Consider the following 14,420-nt stretch of genomic DNA (forward strand, 5'->3'; position numbering starts at 1 on the left):
ACATAACTAAATTATTGTTAATTGTTTACGCAAGAACTTACATTTGGAGCAGGAAAAAAAAAACTTGTGAAATTTTCATTTGTGTTAATTTATAATTACTTTCTGTTTTGGCATAAACATTACCTCTTAAATTTGAAATGAATTAATCTAAATGCTTGGACTTTGAAGCTCCTAAAAGTATGCTACGATTTTGTGTGTGTGTGTTTGTGTGTGTGGTTTTTATACCCTTGCAGAGGGTATTATAAAATTGGTCAGATGTTTGTAACGCACAGAAGGAGACGTTTCCGACCCCATAAAGTATATATATTCTTGATCAGCATGAGAAGCTAAGTCGATATAGCCATGTCCGTCTGTCCGTCGGTGCGTACGCGTTTTACTCAGCCATCTTAAGAGCTATCGGGATGAAATTTTTTTGGGAGCTTTTTTTTTACCCGGGTGAGATAAAGTATGAAAATCTTTGGGATCGGACTACTATATCATATAACTCTGGAACAAAAATTTTTGCAAAAATTGGAGTATCCCCATGAAATTTACCAATATAATAGAATTTGATATAAAATCTCAGATCCCAAAATTTGACCCTGATCGGATAAATAGAACACAAGTTACAGTCTATATAAATCGGTTCAATCGCTGCCGGCAGCTCTGCTTGCTGCCTACTACGTCATCATCAAATCAACAGAGCACATGCATACACACACAGACGCAACGCTACATAAACTGTATGTGTATGCGTGCATTGCTTTGCTTAGGGAATGAGGGAAGAAGAAGAACAAATTGTACATAGTATGAAGAGTAAAATTGTTTTGTTTGTATATTAATGAATTGAGTTGCAGAAAACAAATTTTGAACATGTGAAATTATTATTGTCAAGGACTGCAAGGGTATATAAACTTCGGCATAGCCGAATTTAACTTCTTTGATATTTTTTTATCGAATTCTTTACAGCTTGAAGATATTTTTATTATTTAAAGGATAAAACGCAAAAAGCCGCAAGTTGAAAAGAAGAAGCATTAAAAAATCAACGAAATCAGCAACAAATTTTGGCTCATAAGCGACAACATAAAGAGGTTTATCCAGTCCCCTCCATTCCATTCAACTCTCTCTCTCTCTCCTTCACACTCATTCGCTCCCCTTATGGAGTTTATGGCTCTGACAGGCATCAGTTGGACTCATTAAACTTTCATGACCAGAAAGAAAGAAAAAAAAAACAACAAAAATGGAGAACGTATGGAAAGAAGTTAAAGCGAATTGTCATATAACTCAACCAAAACCAAAAACCACCAAGCAAAATCGGCAACGGCAACGGCTACGGAAGCGGCGGCTTTGACTTCGGCATCGAAATCAGCGACAACCAAAACCAAAGAGAAGGCCATCTTTTCCATTCGTTTTTTGGTTGTAGTTACTTTGTTTTTTTTTTTGTTTCTTCTTGCAAATGTCAATCGAAGGACGACAACGCATTTCCCCGGAAAAGTATGTAAGTAAAAACGGCTCACAATTTTTATGACCCAACTGGCGCCTTTAAGTCTTTTTTGAACGAGACGATTTTATTACCAGCAGTAGCAGTAGCAGTAGCAGTAGTAGTTTTTGGTAGTAACTGAGGGATGATTCTACTCCTCATCTCTTACTCTGCCTCTGCCAAAAACATATCATTCAAGTTTCAGCTCTTGGCGGGTCGAAAGGGGGATACTTTAAAAACCAAGCAAAACGAAACTTTTCGCAGAAATCCTTTCACTCTGGTCGTTTTTAATCCTTGGTTTTAGAGCAAAGAGTTATCCCAAAGTCGTCCAAATGTGCCTCGAGCATGTAAGCTAATCAAGTTTTAAGCTTTAGGCAATCATTCTAGAAATACTTCAATATGAAGTTGACCTGAGAGTTGACTACAAGTTGTGTTAGGGTATTTTCTGATTGCCTGACTGATTACAACTGAACGTAACCTTTTTTAATTGATTTGTACAGCAAAGTTTTGCGCCTCAGTATGAAAGAAGAAAGTTTTCTTTAGCATTACCATTGAATTTTTAATCACCAGTTAGTGAAATCCTTATGCCATCATCATCATCATCATCGTCATCATCATCATTATGAAAAAGTCTCTTCATCTCTTCTTCACTCTCATCAAGTGGCCCATAAAAAGTTTCCCATTACTTTGGTTCCTCCTTCAGCAATCTCCACCTACTTCTTTTTGTCTACTTCTTTCTCCTTCTCCACCTTCTATTGCTCCTCCTACTCGTCATCAAAGTGACAAGTGTAAATTTTATTATATCTCTAACTATGTACAATGACAATTGTCAAAATGTGTACAGTTGAAGAATTTTAACGACTCTAAATGCAATTTGGTTGCTTTCAATTGCTGCTACTGAGTAGAGAGAGAGAGAGAGAAAGTGAGCTCTGGTCATAAAGATAATGCCTTTAGAATTAGACAAGAAAAACGGGGAGAGAAGACAGTTAAAAAGGGAAAAGACCGATTTTAAGTGCATCCGCCCACAAAAAAAAAAAAAAAAAAACAAAACATAAAATCCTAAAGCTTCTGGGTTTAAACATAAACAAATAAAAATAATGTTTATTGTAATTATTATAATCGTAAATCAATCGACAATATGTTTTTAATTTTGAATGATAATTTAACTTTTGTTTTCGAGATATTCAAAAGAAAGTAAGAGTTATTATTTTTGTCTAATTTTCCCTAACATTCCCAAAAAAAAAGATGTATCGAATTGTTAATTTTGTTTCGCCAAGTTTTTGACTGTCGGCAAATTGTTGAACACAAATTCTTTGTGAAATTTCAAACAAATCGCAGTACACAAACAAAAGCTGTGGAATGTTTCCACTTCCACTTCTCCCCCCTTACATTTGTTTTGGTTTTGAGGGCATGTCAAAAAATAATTGCAAGACCATTTTTGCTCTCCCTTTCATGCTCCACCCTTGCCTTGCCTTGCCTTGCAACATCTCCTGTCATTTGGCCGTCCTCGCTCAACTGTCATTAGCCAGGATTTGTTGGAGAAAGTAAACCAAGTGCAGTCAGGGCCAAATGCATTATCCCAGGGCTGCTCTGTTCTCTGCTCCTTCTCTCCTGCTGCTGCTGTTTCTCTGCTATTCAAATATTGTTAGTTTAACCGACTTGTCAATTCCAAGCCAATGCATTTTTTGCCACGTACGAGAACACGAAAGACAAACATCAGAGAGGCGGCAACCACGCCCCATTCCATCTACTGCTACATCTATCTCTCTCTCTCTCTCTTTCTCTCTTCCTCTGATGTGTGTGTAATTTGAGGTTTTCATTTTTTTTTTTTGCGTTTTTGTACTTTGACAATGTTTATCTACGACAGAAAGGAGAAAGGAATCGAGGTTCTGTTTGTTGTAGGTCTGCTCTGGCCACAGAGTGAGAGAGAGCAAAAAAAAACAAAGCAAACCAGAAAGTACTAACCGAACAGAACAAACAAGAGTATTTCAATTGAATAATTTTCCAACACACATAGAAAGAGTCAGGAGACCATGGATAATAAAAAGAGTCGGAGGAGAGACATAGCCATCATCAACATCATTATCATTATCATCATCATTATCATCATCATCATCATCATCAGCACAGCCATCATTGTTGGTTATAAAGTGCAAGAAGTGCATAAACTTTACAAACAGTTGGTTGGGTTTTTTTTTTAGTATTCCCCGTTTTCCTCATTTGTTTACCCTTTGCAATCAAGAGGGTATATTGGCTTTGATTTCTGATTTGTTAAATATCTTAAGGACTAACTGCCTTTTGCTTCAAGTGGACTTCTTTTAGAAAGTCTTTCTTTTAATGAGAGTTTCTTTTTGGATGAAGGACTAGCTAACTAATGAGGTTTATTAGTCACCTGCCTAAAGCACTTTGCGATCTTAAACTTGTGAGCTGTCAAACAGTTTACTTGTTAAAGTGCATTCAGTATTCGCCATGCCAAAGTGCGGTTAGGTCTTTCTTTTTTTTTTTTCTCCTATATTTTATATGCGCTTCTATAACATGTGTCATTTGGCGATAAGGCAAAGAAAGGACAAAAAGCTAAAGAGTGAATAGGTTTCGAAATGTGAAATGAAATGTGGAGTTAACCTGAAAAACCTCTAACGATAATTGTCAACGTCATCTACATTGTCATCGTCATTGTCATCATCATTGTTGTAGTTGTTGTTGGGTCGGTCGTCTGAATTTTTCTGGTCTACAACCGTCTACACTCTGTCCCATTCCTGTCCTGACACTCTCCTGTCCTGTCCTGTCTTGTCCTGTCAATAATATTAAAACTTGATGAGTTTGTCGTTTGTTAAGGGCGTGAACTGATTATAAACGGGTGCCCAACCGATCCTTTATACCACCTTCTCCTCCTCCTCCTGCATCCTCTACCATTCTCTGCAATCAACTGGCACACCAATATCCATATTGCCATACCCATATACCCATTCTTTTTTCCCTAACCCCTGGTCATTTGGCCACGTTCAGGAAACATTTTGTGTGTTCTGCCATATGTGAAGTTGGTTTTTCTTTTTGCCTTTGTGACTCTTTTATCAACACTTCCGTCATTTTGTGTTGATTTTTCGTTTGTCTGTGTAGGTGTGTGTGTGTGCCCAAAACCAGCTGTTGAGGTTTTTCTTTCATTTCACTATTTTGCTTGTACATGTATTTATATTCTTTATTTTCCTCACAGCTTCAGCTTCTTTTTAGAATGATGATGACAAGAGAGAGCGAAAAAGAGGTGAGATATGGTTGGGGGGTAGCTGGGTGTAGGGTAAGCTAATGGAATTGAAATGGAACATTTTATCTCCAAAAAGCGAACTTCAAAGTTAAAATTGTGACAAATATTTGAATGCGATTTTCTGGGCGCTAGACCAAAAATACAAAAATTGCTAAAGAAATGGCAAATTTAATTCAATTGCTCGCTTTGGCTTGAATCTTTTGTTGTTTGGATATAAAATTTCATTTCAATTCAAGTGATTTAAAAATTTAAGAGAAATAAGGTTAAAGAACTAACTTTTTTTTTAGACCAAACTTCTTTGGTAAGTAATTTTCTATTCTCCACATGTTCCTTTTTTATTTTTTTCTTTTTTATGGTGTGTGTGCTTTTCATGTGTACTTTAATTTTCATTACCAATCAAAGAACTTCTTTTGCTTTTCTTGCCTCTCTCTCCCAATCGGGCCCCCCTCCTCCCACCCAATAGTCATTTTGGTGGTTTACCTCAGGAGTTCTGACTCCTTTGCAGTTGTTGTTCACCAATTCTGATGGAACCGAAAGGAAATAATTTCATATTTCCAAGAATTTTAATCAGAAACTCGAAAAGAGAACAAAAAAAAAAACAAAAAAATGCATAATACATAAAGTGAAAAGTCACTGGGAAAAGTATATACATATATTTTTCTTTCGTTTTGTATGTAATTCGAAGGAAATTATTTGCAGGCCAACTTGTGCGAAGAGTGGGCGGTGGGAAGAGGTCGAAGGAGGGATGGTTAACAAGGAATGATGGCAATGGATGAGCGACATTTGCGCAATGCTGCTCGGATTTTGATTTAATAATTCAGCGTTTTTATAAGCAACAGCAGCAGCTGCAATTGATTGAAGGCTATAAAAATCAAATGCAAATAAAATTTGAAAAACAACAAAGAACGAAAAAAATTAAAAACGCCAAGCAAAACGGAAAATCTGGAACAAAATTATACAACTTGTGAAACGGATGTTCAATTTGGCATTAAAAATTAACGTTTATTTAAAAAGGACACTGAACACGACGACGACTGAACACAAATCGGCTTTAGGTCGCCCAACTGTCAACGATTTCAAAATATCAAAAGGAAGCAAACGATACAAAAAACCAAAAACAAAAAAAAAAGAACAAACCAGTCAAAAGTAAAGTACCAAAAAGACAAAACACGAAAACAAACCAAAAAAAAAAAAAAAAAACAGAAAACGAACCGCAGAAAAAAAAGGTAAGCAGCTTTTGACAAATGAAGAGGAATTCTCATCCTCATCATCATCATCAGCAACATCAACATCTTCAGGTCACTAGGCAAAAGGTCAAACCAGAAATTAATTAGAGTAAAGAGAGCGAAAGAACATTGAGCTAAAACAAGCAGATAGCAGCGACTTGCCTGATATCCAGCAAGGTGAAAAGTTGAGAAATGGAAACTCCATCACTTTTGATTAGAATTTTCGAATATGCTCACACAATTTGATTGTTTTACAGGGTATCGGAAAAAAAGGGTAAATATTGTTCGCGGGTTTTTTGTTTTTGCATTAATTTTTTAAACAAATTTACATTTCATTAACAAACTAAAAAAAAAAAAAAAAAACAGCAGAAAAAGGAGAAGAAAGCAAAACGGAAAAAGAATGGCAAGAGAAGCAAAGCATTTCTGCCTCATAAGCAGAATGAAAAGTAAATTTACAAAACGTGTGAGCAGTTGGAAAAAAAAAACAAGAGAATCATAAAAAAAAAAAACAACATAAAGATAAACGTACAAGAAAAGGGGTGGAAAAACAAAAGTAACAGACGTCGACACACAAACACAAAGAATATTAAGAAAGGGGCGTGGCAGAGAGTGCCAGAGACAGAGAGAGAGAGAGGGATGGAGCGGGGGCTTAAGTAGTATAGGGGAAAATGACACAACGCACAATTCGCGCCATCGTCTGCGTACGTCTCCGGCACCGTCTCCGTCTCCTTTGTCCGCCTTTCTCCATTTCTACTTGTACTTTTTCCTCTTGTACATCTTCGTGTGCGCACAAAAGCTCGCTTCATTATTTTGTTTCCGCTGCACACACACACACACACACACACACATAGAAATGTAAGAGCTTTGTACTTGTGCTCGCATGTAATTTAGTGTAAATTACTTTGAAGAAACCCCTCGCAATTTTAGTTTTGACAGTAATAGAGGCAACCACACACCAAGCACAAACACACACACACACACAAACACATATACACATAAATGTATGTATGTACATATTCGTGGCATGTAGCATAATTTTTAATTGTATTTGCTCGTGTCGCGTTCCTTTAGCGTCTCCATCTCCTTAGAATCACAAATACATTTGGGTTCCCTTTCAGGGTTTTCCCTTTTTTTTTGCTTTTTCATTTCGATGTTTTCGCGTTTTGAGCCTTTTTTGTGTCGCCTCGCAGCGAAAATTTCATGAACCGGAAACCAGACAAAACCTGGCAAACTGGATGACATTTTCGTCTCTAATTATGATGATGCGAGGAAAAACAGAATTTAATTGGAAAAAGGAATGAGGGTTTTGAAAAATTTTGTCTTTTTTTTTTTTTTTTTGACTGATGTTTTGAACTTTGGGAATTCTCAAATCAACATCGAAGTCGTGAAAATATCTGAGAATTTCGAAACGAATTCAAATTACATTTCATACAAATTTTGCTATGGTAATCCCAGCACCCAAAAAAGTAGGCTATGAAAAATTTTTATTGAGAAAAAATTTCGCGTATTTTTAATAACTTTTTTATTACTAAATGTAAATTAAAAACTTTGGTTTGATTGTGGAAAATAGAGAACATGAATTGCAATTGAATGGATGGCAGCTGCACAATGTTGAAATTGAAGCCGAAAATAATCCATTAATGCATCTAAAAATTGGAACATTTAAGGCTGCGTTTTTTTTTCTGCTGTTCAGTCTTCATAGTCTTTTTATTAAGCACATACATACATACAAACATACATATGTATGTAGATATGCCCAGTTATGGGTTAATAACCCCATGGCCCAGCCACTTAATATTACTAGGCGGCACTCGGCACTCGATGGAGAATGGAGGAGGATGTTGCAGCTGCTAACCAAAATGCGGGAACTAACAGCAGGAGGAGGAGGAGGAGGAGCAGAAAGAGGCTGCTGGATGGTGAAAGGAATGGAGGATGCAATAGTGGCGGCAAAATGCAAAATGGCGGCACAGGACGACAGAGATTGAGCGAGTGTGAGAAAGAGAGAGAGCATAAGAGCACGAGGCATTGCATGCATATTAATAACACTAAAAACTTGCCCCGGCCACCTTTTGCCTCTCTCACTTCGAGACAGAGGGACAGTTTGAGCAGCAGCAGCAGCAGACCGACCATTCACTTTTATATGTGCCACACGAAAACGTTTATTCGAGTGTATGCGAGTGTGTGTGTGTATGTGAGAATTGAATTGCTTCAAGTGCCCTTAAATTGCCCTCATTACATAGACAAACACGACACACACACACACACACACACACACACACTGATATGGTAACAGACACATGGACAAAGTGTTTGCTGCAGCTGTGCAACCTTCTGCCTTCTTTGGACAGCTTCCCTTCGTTCGGCCACCTGCTCTTCGCCACCGTTCTCAGCTGCCACTTTTCATTTCCGGTTTTGGATTCCTTCGTTTTCTTTTTTTTTTTTTTTTTTTTTTGTTACTAAACTACAGTCAGCCAGCAGCCACTCATCTATCTACTTATGTTTTATACTTTATCTTTTTGCAATTGCTGCAGTTGCTTCCTTCTCTTCCTTATCTTCCGCTTTATGCGCTTTTTTTCTTTCCTTTACTTTCCTTGTAGTCAACGTCTTTCCTATATATATATACATACATATATCTATATTAAGCATACGCCCCATTGTCGTCTGTCTGACCTATGATACTTAAAAAGTCAGCCCACAGTCAGCTAGATAAGTTTTTTTTTTTTACATCCTTTCTCTCTTCCTTTCTTTTGATGTTATTGAAAAGGTCACCAAAATGCGTCCTAATGTTAGTGATTTATAGCAATAATTGTATTTGTTGTAAGGATTTCTTCTATCTCCTATTTAAAGTTTACAATATTTTCATTAGTCTTTCTCTCTCTCTCTCTCTCTCTGTGTCTCTTAGAGTTAGAGAATTTAAGATTCGTTTTGTAAGTTTTTCCAGCTATTTGTTTGCTCTTTTGAGTTTTGTTCTCGTTTCGTTTTCTATGCCTTTAAAGTAATTTATTTCTGGTGGTGTTTCCACTTTATGCAACATTAACTTCTGTCCAAAGATTGCGCGTCCCATCGTCTTTTGGGAGTTGGCATTTTAATGTTGATTTGCTGAAAATTAAAAAGCCAAAAAACCACAGCACGAATATCTATGTATATATTGTATTTGCTAGCTTGTTTTAATTTGCTTAAGAATGCGGTGTGAAAAAATGTTGTTGAACCAAAATTATACAATTTCTCTTCCGTTTGGAATTCAAATAAAAATAGCTATGGCCACTCGCTGCTGCTGCTGACTAAAAGTGTCAACAATTTCTTCTATTCACTAGATAATGCAGAGACAAAGCCGCAAAAATAAAGAAAAAAGTAACCAAAAAAAAAGAACGTAGAGAAAGCAAGCATAAGGCATGTGAAGAAGAACATGCGGACGAAGGCGAAGAGGCGGCCAAAGGAGCTAAAAATTTCAAACACCAAAGTTCAATTTAACGTAAATACTTTTGATGTGAAGTGGCAGAAAACGGAAGGATAGAAGGAACAAAAAAAAAAAAAAAAAAAAAAAAAGAAAAAACAGTGATTCCCATTCACAGGAGCAGCTGGCAAAGTAGCTGCCGATGCCAATGCCGCTGCCGCACAGTTCAACTATCAATAGTGCTTAAAACGTAAAATGGGCACAAAAAATACTCGCTCTAAACCGAAATTCCATCTCACCAGAAGTGAACAAAAAATAAAACGAACGAACGAAAAAAAAAAACTACTTAAGGGAGAGAGGCGACAAAAAAAAAAAAAAAAAAAGAAAAGTAAAAATCCATGGAAACACAGGACGACAGGAAACGAGGCTTGGGAGATGGCACAGCTGACAGAAAGGCGTAAGCGAGATGCCAGGCTAGGAATGTCGAATATGAAATGTGGCCAGATGATGCAAAACAAAGCCCCAAGAAAAAGGAGAATCAAGAGTAAGAAACATGAATGTTAGAACGAAATTTCAATACCCTAACCAGACACCTTACTTTAAACTGAGCATAAATATGTAATGGTTTCAACGTTTACTTTGGTTGGCAAAGTCGAAATGCCTTCTTCGAGCAAAGGGCATCTAGTGAGGGAGACAAAAAAAAAATTGCTAGGGTCTAGCATCTGCTGCAGTCGGCAAAGTGCAATTGGCGCAAAGGAAATGCACAAGTGGATATAAAGCAATTGAAAAGTGTCTTTGGAAAATATGAAAATTTATGGGCAAAGCCAAGCAAGCGCAGCAGCAGTAGCAGCGGCAGCGGCAGCAGCTGTTTTATGGTAGAGCAAAAAAAAAAAACATACATATCTACATCTGTAAAATTTAATATTTTATTATTAAGTAAACCACGTTTTTTCTTTACGCCCCTCTTGATAAATTCATGGGCGTGGCAATACAAGACAAATAAGTCGATAAAGAGTTGAGAAGAAAAAAATTATTTTCAATTTTACCCCAAAAAATGTAACAGAAAGTATTGCATACTTATAGGGCCCACCACCATCTTACACCGCACACACAGGCTTACACACCCACACATGACTCACAGTTAGAAAGCAAAAGAAGAAGCAGACAAAAAAAAAAATTGCTGCACAAACACAGATATGCAAAAACGTTGAGAGAAAACTACAACAAAATTGGTAATGGCAGCTGAGCCGAGCGCAGCGCAAGAATTGCAACAACAAGGAGAACAAAAAGAACGAAAAGAAAAGAAACCCAAAAGAGATAGACAGTATGAAGACAAGCTACCGAGCAAGCAAAAGATACTGTTACAATAATAACAAAATGGAAGTAAAAAGAAAAAAGTGAATGAGTAGCACCAACAGCAGCAAAACATGAAGATGAATTATTAGAAACGTATGCAAAGTGGGAAACATTGCAATAGACATGGCCATGGGCATGGGCATTGGGTGTGTGTGTGTGTGTGGGTGTGGAGTGAGTGGGTGCATCAATTCAATTTTCTGTAACGAAAAGTGGCAGCAGCAAAATCAAAAATCGCTAGAGGGTTTATCTCCTGTTTTTCCTCGAAATCCAAACTGTTCATTCAAATAAATCAAATTATCGATAAAAGAAAAGGTTTTTTCTTATCACAAATTTTCATTAGTTTAGCTAAACTAAACTTAAAGAGACATAAACTTGAGTTTTTGTTGTTGTTGTTGTTGTCCTTATCAATAAATAATTGATAATATTCGTATTAAATATTCTTTCTATTGCATTTATGCTTCGTTAGATTTTGTGAATTTTCTTCATCTTTTCTATTTCCATGGCCTCACGTAGTAGTCGATAACCTTTCTAGTGGATTTTGCATGCCAACAGGCAAAAAAAAAAAAAAAAAATGAAGGAGGAAACTTCATTCAATGTTCAACTGTGTCATAATCAGGAGGAGTTGAAAACGTTGAAGTTGGTGGAGCTTAAGTCGGAGTTGGAGTCAAGTCACATCTTTTGGCATTTCTACTTCATTGACATTTTTCGCAATGCACTTAGCCATTGCAGCTGCATTTGGAGTAGCTGCTCAAAGTGGATTTTCTTTCATCCCTTTTCACTCTCTGCCTTTTGCTTGTGTCTCCCCCCTCCTTTTCTCTGTCTGCTCTTTCGATGTATTATTAACTCTCGGCAACGTTTTTTGACACATCTATTGATATGCACATTTGTGACTTGTCGCAATATTGACTGTCAGCCACATTCACATACACACACACACACACACACACACACACACATGCACAAAGAGCTGGAGAGTAGAGACACATTTTGATAGTGTTGTAAAATGCATAAAAAAAGTGCTTAGCATATTAAAAACATAGCCAAAGTGCAGCTGTGACGACTGTACGTGCTTGGCTGAAAGGCAAATGCATTCTGACACACACACACACACAGACACACACATATGTACACACATATTTTATGTGCCCGATGTGCCACCATACAACCCAAACATCCTCTTTCTCTTTCACTCCCTTTGTCATTCCCCTAACCAACTGATATTTTATCTGATGGCGTGTTTTCTTCTTCTTCTTTGCTTTGGGTCAGGAAAGTAAAGGAAAGGCATTACAACAACAACAATAACAATAATGCCTGGAAGAATGCAACATTTTCAACATTTTGCAACAGTTTTTTTGATTTACACACACACACACACACATATGATGGCTTTGCTGGTATTCTTGCATTTGAGGTGTGGCTCTATGTGGCTTCAATTTTTCAAATGGATCTTGGAAAGTTTTCTGTTTTCTTTTTATGTCCTTATGATTGAAAAACATAATTCATATGCAAAAAGCAAAGTAATAGTATAATAAAAAAGTTCCTCGCAAGAAAAATTTCTAGTTAAGTGCGTTTACTTCCTAGTTGAAAGGATTTTACACTCATGACTTATTAGTCATTAGTCTTTCGGGTGAAAGAATATTCCCCACTCAACTGATGGCTTGTGTTCCCTCTATCAAAGAACTGAAGCAAAGAAAAGTTCATAAAATAATTCTTATAGTTTATACTTATATTATATATGATTTTTGCTTCCCCTCTAACCACATAATTTCATTGCCATATCACAAATCACTCAGATTATGAGAGGGAACAGAATGAAACGCAATGGAATCTTGCCACAAATATCATATATAAAAATCCTTATAAAATGAGCTGAGTAACTTTTATTTCGCTAAAGAAAAATGCGACTGAGAGGGGGAGAAAACTAAACTAAACTAAGGCATAATCAACATTCTGTGTTTTTCTAGAGGGGTCAAAAGATACTTATATGTTGTTTGTGCGTGTGTGTGTGTGTGTAGAAGGAAGGATGCTTCTACCCACTAACCAAGCAAGCCACTACCTTCTCTTGCCACTCTCCTAAACGATTTATGCCAAGCACGTTTCATGTGAAAGTCGTCAGGAAAATCAGCTTAGAGTAGCTAGCTGCTAGCAAGAGCAAAATTTGTTCGTTTTTTTTTTTACCTCGGTCTCATCGTACATCGTACACATACATATATACATAGGACAACAACAACAACACTAACAACATGGAGAAAACAGTGTTGTTAAACGCCAAATGCAATAATAGCAAACTTCCGTTTTAGCCGGAGGGCCACAACAAAAACAGGAATAAGTACAACATTGAGAACGCAACAAAGGGAAGCACTTAGCGGTTTTTAGGTTGGCGGTTTTCAAAAGCAACAGCAGCAGCAGCAGCCAACCACTAACTGTGGCCATGCTTGGACGCCGATGCCGTTTACCGTGTATTCAAGTTAGGTGTATGCGTGTGTGTTTGGCAAGGACAGGACAGGACAGGAATAGGGACAAGGGATTATGCAGCTTTTGGCACACACGTGTGCCGAACGTGACAATTTTTGGACAAAGCTAATGATGCGAGCTCTGCAATTTGTATAGACCAAAAGCCGATGACAAGATTTTCAAAAGCGCTTTAAGAGTGTGATGTATATTGAATTTGATTTGTTACAATGTCGTCGGGGGGACAGGGATTACCAAATATGAACTTTAATTAAACCAAGAATGAAGTTGACTCTAATCCTTTATCCTTTAAATGAACGGGCTTACCACTTTCACTCCCAGATCTTGGGACTTCTTGAAAAAAAAAAAACTTACATATTTCGTCATAAAAAACTTACCTGAAACGGGAGAGAGAGAGAGAGAGAGAAAAGAAAAAGAAAGTTGAAAAAAAATGATTAGTAGTCTTCAAAAGTAGCAGACAGAAGGAAAATGTCAAAGTTCATTGGGCAAAAAGGAAAACTTATAATTTTTTCGTTGGCTTTTTTTTTTTTGCTTGTTGTTTGTGTTTTTGATTCAGTTCTTTTTTTTTTGTACCCCAGCCCCATTGCCCCGCTACATAAACATTGATTGGAAACAAGTGCAAAGAGAAATCGAAGAGCAACAACAACGAAACGGAAAACAAAAATTACAATGATTATCAAAAGACAAGCCCAGACAAAGGTCGATATGGACAACTTTGTAACGGGGAGGAGGCAATGGAGGGAGGAGCTGGCACACACACACACATAGACACAGGGTGTAATAAATTAATGAAAAGTTGATGGAGCCCTGCCTGAGCCCTGTCAAAGGCGTTGTCGTAGCCTAGAATAAACTTTTTTCATTAACAGAAATGAGAGAAAATCGGGAAAAAGTCAAAGCGACAAACAAATCTCCCTTTTCTGGCAGTTTTTATGATGATTTTTTCGTTGGGTTTGCGCTTCTATTTCCGACACACATACACACACACACCCACATACATACAAACATATATATGAACATACATATATCGTTGGAAAAAAAGGAAAAATGTCATCGAGTGTTGAAAGTTGTTTTAATGTTAATGACATTTCATTAGAATGAGTGCGATGGTGACAGAGAGGGGAAGCGGAAAAGACAGAGAGAGGATGAAGGCGGTAGAGGAAATGATTTTGTTGACAAATTGCTGGACAATATTTTATCCCAACGCTCGGACCTAATGGTCATGTCACGCTTTTGCTCTTCCTCTCTTACCATCTC

At 37.1% G+C, this 14,420-nt stretch overlaps 1 protein-coding gene across 1 annotated transcript in view; it reads right to left on the minus strand.

Annotated features, from left to right (window-relative positions):
• The window catches only part of shep (alan shepard), a 147,044-nt gene that overhangs the window by 125,162 nt on the left and 7,462 nt on the right, over positions 1 to 14,420 (minus strand). The window lies entirely within an intron of this gene.

This window comes from Drosophila tropicalis, unplaced genomic scaffold (assembly GCF_018151085.1).
Source record: "Drosophila tropicalis isolate 14030-0801.00 unplaced genomic scaffold, ASM1815108v1 contig_443, whole genome shotgun sequence".
Classification (NCBI taxonomy): domain Eukaryota; kingdom Metazoa; phylum Arthropoda; class Insecta; order Diptera; family Drosophilidae; genus Drosophila; species Drosophila tropicalis.